The following is a 6,000-nucleotide window of genomic DNA, read 5'->3' as shown; positions in this document are numbered from 1 at the left end:
CTTTGGGACGGCTGCTGAGAAAAGGAACCAGAGCTGGGCAGGAGATATTCTGGACTCACCCAAATAGGCCTCCTCAATGCATTTTACACTGACTGTATCCGCGGTCAAGAGCGGCGCATAGATCCCTAGGGAGACAGGAAGGAGGGTCATGAGACTGGACACAAGGACCCATGTCTCAAAGCCAGAGGCCCAGACTGAGAGGGCTCAGGCCGGCCCCTGCCCCTCAGGGACTGAAGCCGAAGCAAGGCCGGTCCTGGATGGAAGTCCACCCCGGAGGAAGTCCGAGGTAGGCGATGGCCACCCCCTCTGTCCCTCCCTTTCTTTGAAAACCACCACGAGACGGGCAACGGAGAGGAGCGGAATATAAATAAAAAAATAGATAAGTAAATAATGTGCCACCTGATGCGCTGGCATTTGCCGTTTGGCAGTTAACTGTTCCTCCTGCGGCTGAAGCAGAAGACAGATCTGCCCTCTACAGATTTGACCCTCCCCCCGCCTAAACTTGCAGGGGGCTACAGGAATAAAATGTTTTACTGGTTATATTTATTCTGTGATTTTATATTCTGCTTGCTTATTGCCATCCACCCTGAACTTCCAGGAAGGAAGGCTATAGATATAAATATTAATTAATTAATTTACTTCCTGCCCCAGAATTCTAAAGCTGCCTGCAGGCTTACACCAAGTCACCCATCAAACCAGTCACCTGTGACTGACAGCAGCTCTCCTGCAAGGTTTTTCACGTCACCCACCGCCTGGTCCTTCAGAAAACCAACCCCTGGAGATGCCAGGGATCGGACCTCGGACCCTCCGCAGGCCAAGCAGACGCTCAGTTATTGACCTTCAGTCTCCCCACCCCCTTGCCAGTGCAGTTGCTTTTTCTTCTTGAGCCTGACTCCAGCGTGACCCAGGTTCAAATCCTCGTCTCATTTTCTCTGGCTTTTCACTTCGGGACCCAGGACAAGCGTACAACCCAGAGCCCAGGTTCTGGCCCCTGATGACCTATGAATTTTGCAGCCGCCTCTCGCTGCAGAGCGAGTTTGCTCCTTAAACACTGGACAGTCTGTGCAAGGATTTCCGGTGTCTTGTTCTTGTTTTTCCATAGCTGAAAGAGCAAACAGGACGACAGGAAGGTGAAGGAGCTCCCTTGTTTCCTTGGGCAGAAGCCACCTTCACCCCGTATCTGTGGATGCCTCTTTCTTTCAGGCGTGTTTCAACCTGGGAGACGGAAGAGGCGCTACGGAAGGACCACAGACCTTCCACCTGTGTGTACGTGAGAGTCTGGCATTTGCAGCTCTAGACCAGCCTATGGTGGGGGCTCTGTATGACCCATTATGCACGGGGGTTTTAGCGCACATTCGGGGTGGAATTGCGGCGACTAAAATCACCGATAACGCACAGAGTCAGCTGCAACCAGCCGCAGATTCGGTACACGCCGCTGAAAAAGCCGCGTTAGCAGAACGCGGAAGAAAGCACAGCTTCCCGGGCGACCAGGGCGCAACCAGAGGCGGCGCCGAGTGGACCGCGTGCATAATCGGGGAGGCCGGTGGGTCGGAGGCGGAGCGATCGCTCAAGCGGCCGCTGGAACCAACAGTGGCGCAGGCCGGGGGGAACCCAAGGGAACACGGATGGAAAGGCGGGCAGAGAGCTCACAGTGGAGGGGGGCGAGGGGATCGCCGCGGCTAAGGATGGCAGAGAGGCCGGCCACCCACCTCCCACCCATTCCCAAACACCCCCCCCAACCACAAATGAGAACGGAGGAGAGGTCTGTAAGGAAATGCAAAAACTTTATAACAAAGTCAATAGAAAGGAGAAACCTATGGGGCAGAGGAACCGGGCCAGGAAAGAAGGGGAGAGGCGAACGGGGAGTAAACGAAGGGGAAGGGGAAACATGGGCCAAACAAATCCCCCCCAAAGTCCAGCCTTGCGGAGGCAGCACCTGCGGCGGCAGCTCACGTGGGCGCTGAAGACGACGGCCCGGCATCCGCGCTGTCCGTCGAGGCATCCCCTGCAAGGCGGGAAGACAGGATGTCTGTGAGAGTGATGGCTGGAGCTGGGTTCCCTCGAGGGCCATGACGGCAAGGGACCGCCGCACGCCCAGGCCAGTGGCTCGGGATCGCGCAGCTGCTGTATGCCGCCACACACCCCCTCCTGCCGATGCAGCATCCCTGTGGGCGCGCCTGCCTCCGCCCACATTAGATCCAGGAGATCCCCGTGCGGTGGAGGCGGCCCCGGGGTGTCCGCCTGGATGGCACGGAGGGCAGCGAAAAAAGTCTCCCGGAGCCGGGCAAACTTTTCCCGGCATTGCCGGGGCGTCCGGGAGTACCCGGCCACTTCGAGAGACTCTGACGCCCCCCGGAAGACGTCAAAGCAATTGACCAGCTGGCTGGTCATCAAGCGGCGTGCGTGGCCCATGGAGAGGCAGTGGAGCAGAAATAGCTCCCCTGCCCGACACTGCCAGCGAGCCCCGTCACGCCGCTCTCGCCAGGTGCGCAGCATGGTCACAAGTGACAAGCCCTGTTACTGCCCCTTCCTACCACGCCCCGTGGCATCCGGGCCAGACTCTCGCGAGGGGCACCAGGACCGCCCCGCACGTCCCCAGAGAAGCCAGCAGCCCCCAGATGCCTCGCTTCCCCTTGGCTCCGCATCGACGCCTTGACACCCGCCGCTCCGGGTTTTGCCGCCGCCGCGCCCCGTCCCGTGCATAACCGGTTTGCTTCGTGTCTTCCCCCTCCGCGTTTACCATGTGACCCGAACTCGCCGTTTCGGCGGCCGTGCATAATGGGCCCAAGTGAAACCCAAAAGAAACAGGGGCCAAACCTTGGAGAGCCAGGGTGTTTGTAGTGGTTACGTATGGAGGCCTCTGATTTGGAGAGCTGAGTTTGATTCCCCGCTCCTCCAGATGCAGCCTGTTGGGTGACTCCTGGAACTCTCCCAGCCCCACTGACCTCACAAGGAGAGCTAGTGTGGTGGGGTGGTTGAGAATGGTGAATTCTCCCACTTTGATTCCCCACTCCTTCTCCACATACAGGCAGCTGGGTGACCTTGGGCCAGGTACAGTTCTGCCAGAGCTCTCCCAGCCCCACCTGCTTCCTGAGTTGCTGGTTGTCGGGAGAGGAAGGGAAAGCAGTTGTCAGCTACTTTCAGACTACTTCGAGTAGAGAAATTGGGGTAAAAAAAACACTAAGCTGCTTCTTTTGGGAAGCCACAACTGTCTCAGAGGAACTCATGATATTTACGGCAGAGGTCACCAACCCCCGGTCTGCGGTCCAGTACTGGGCCGTTAAGGCCATGGTACCGGGCCACGAGCGGCCGCACCTGCCTTCCCCTCCCCCCGCAGCGCCGCGGGAGCATGTTTGCGCCACCTGCTGGCGAAAACGCACACATGCAGCTGTTCTGCGCATGCGCGTTAGCGCCACCTAGTGGCGAAAACGCACATGCGCGGCAACTGCGCGTGTGCGTTTACATGCAGCTGCTGTGGCCGGAATGACCGGGCCGCATGCGCTGCAGCCGCCACAGGGGTAGCAGGGCCCAGTCGTTCCTGACTTTGAACCTTCGGAGTCGCTGACCGTTTGGGGATTTCGTGTTTTCCTCACACAGGGTGGTGTTCAAATTCAACAAAGTGCACATGGTGATGACATTCAAACTGGCCAACGCGTATTTGCACCATCATGAACTGGAGGAGAGGACAGTTGGAATGGCTTTTTTCACCGAGGTGAGCCCTGGATGACCGGGACACATGCAGACACTTGTGCTGGGTCTATCGGTGGATCGTGGCCTACTGGACTCTTGACCTCCTTGAACCCGTTCCCAGCCAGGCAGGACCACAAGGAGATCTCCCTGGGGGCACCAAGACTCTGTCCCATTCCCGGCTCTCTTGCTGTTTCTCATCCGGGGTGTGTGGCGTAGCCAGCAGATCTGGGGGCTGTCTGGCAGCCAGGCCAGGGGCGTGGGCAGGTGGTTGGCCCTTTCCTGGCTCTGCATCCTGACCCCTCGTGTGCCTGGGAGGAACTGCCCCCCAACCCCTTGGAGGCCTCCCCTCCAGAGACTGGCCAGGGCATTGGCTTGTCTCCGGAGATCGGATGGTATCGGGCTAGCTGGAGCTCCCTTCCCAGCGGTGGGGAGGGTGAGGGTTGTCAGGAGGATTGCCCAGAGATCCCTGGAGACCGGGGGGGGGCAGAGGCTGGGGGGTGCTGCTGGGGGGAGAGTGTCCTGCCTGTGTTTCTCCCCAAACATCACCCAAACCTCCCGGAATCTCCCGACCCCACAACGCACACTAAACAGCTGTCACAGCCTACCCGTCACAGCCCACGGAGACTTCCAGAAGGCAGCCCACCACTCCGCCGACACGCCTGCACGCCAGGGAGCAGATGGCCCTCTTGGCCTCCTGCTTGGCGAAGGCATCCCGGATGATGGGGAGGCGGCTGTAAATCTCCTGGACAGTCAAGGGCAGCTGCAGGACAGAAAGGGGAGCATGAAGGCAACCTGCCTGCCCTCTCACCCCTGCATTCCCACCAGCCAGGTTTTAGTTATAGTCGGAAGATCCATTGGGTAAGAGAGACCGTCTGGAACCCGCAAAAACCTAGCGGCACCTTCAAGGACATTTATCTTCCTATTTATTGGTATGCATTTGTTGACTTTGCTCACTGAGAGAGCCAGCGTGGTTGAGAGTGGCGGACTGCGGCGGTGGGGCGTGCTTGTTTTCGCGGCGGGCAAAGAAAGGAATGGAGAAGGGAGGCTGCGGCTTGGGGCGGCGGCTCCCAGGCAGCTTGGTGGTGTGTGCAGCGGCGGCGGCGGCTCCTCGACGGGTCGGGCGGCGGCTCCCAGGCGGCTTGGTGGTGTGTGCGGCGGCGGCGGCTCCTCGACGGGTCGGGCGGCGGCTCCCAGGCGGCTTGGTGGTGTGTGCGGCGGCGGCGGCTCCGTGGCGGGTCGGGCGGCGGCTCCCAGGCGGCCTGGTGGTGTGTGCGGCAGTGGCTCCTCGGCGGGTCGGGCGGCGGCTCCCAGGCGGCTTGGTTTTGTGTGCGGCGGCGGCGGCTCCTCGGCGGGTCGGGCGGCGGCTCCCAGGCGGCTTGGTGTTGTGTGCGGCGGCGGCGGCTCCTCGGCGGGTCGGGCGGCGGCTCCCAGGCGGCTTGGTTTTGTGTGCGGCGGCGGCGGCTCCTCGGCGAGTCGGGCGGCGGCTCCCAGGCGGCTTGGTGTTGTGTGCGGCGGCAGCGGCTCCTCGGCGGGTCGGGCGGCGGCTCCCAGGCGGCTTGGTGTTGTGTGCGGCGGCGGCGGCTCCTTGGCGGGTCGGGCGGCGGCTCCCAGGCGGCTTGGTGTTGTGTGCGGCGGCTCCTCGGCGGGTCGGGCGGCGGCTCCCAGGCGGCCTGGTGTTGTGTGCGGTGGCGGCAGTGGCGGCTCCTCGACGGGTCGGGCAGCGGCTCCCAGGCGGCTTGGTGGTGTGTGCAGTGGCGGCGGCGTCTCCTCGGCGGCTCCTTCTGGTGGACGGCTGTCTTCGCCTGCGGGCGGGCTATAGCGTGGCTCTGTCGTGGCTAGGCTAGGGATGCCCTGCCCTGGTACTGTTTAAACATCCCTTCAAAATAAGATACAGACACGCCACAACAATGAACATAAGGAACATTTTCTTTTCATGGAAATTTTAACTCATGACAATGTCAAATCAATGGTTACCCTGAGCTTGTTTCTCTGCAACGAGATAGTCCCATCTGGGAGTGATGGGAGACAATGACACCCGAAGTGTGTTGTAATGTAAGGGGCCGGGGGGGGGGATGAAGTAAAGGGCCGGGGGGGGGAGAAGGTATCCTTCAGGGCCCACCTCCAATTAGTCGAAGGACCACATGTGGTCCGCCGCCCACAGGTTGGGGATCACTACGCTAGATGATGCGCTTTCAATGCCCTTTCGAAGAATCCAGCTGCAAAAGCACACTGAAAGTGCATTATCCACTGTGTGCAGAATGGGCCACTGGTCCCTACTGCCGCTTTTGCATTATATCTTGCCGTTTCCAC

Source organism: Paroedura picta, chromosome 2 (assembly GCF_049243985.1).
Source record: "Paroedura picta isolate Pp20150507F chromosome 2, Ppicta_v3.0, whole genome shotgun sequence".
In the NCBI taxonomy this organism is placed as follows: domain Eukaryota; kingdom Metazoa; phylum Chordata; class Lepidosauria; order Squamata; family Gekkonidae; genus Paroedura; species Paroedura picta.
The sequence above is the reverse complement of the archived record's forward strand: the minus strand, read 5'-3'. Positions refer to the sequence as shown.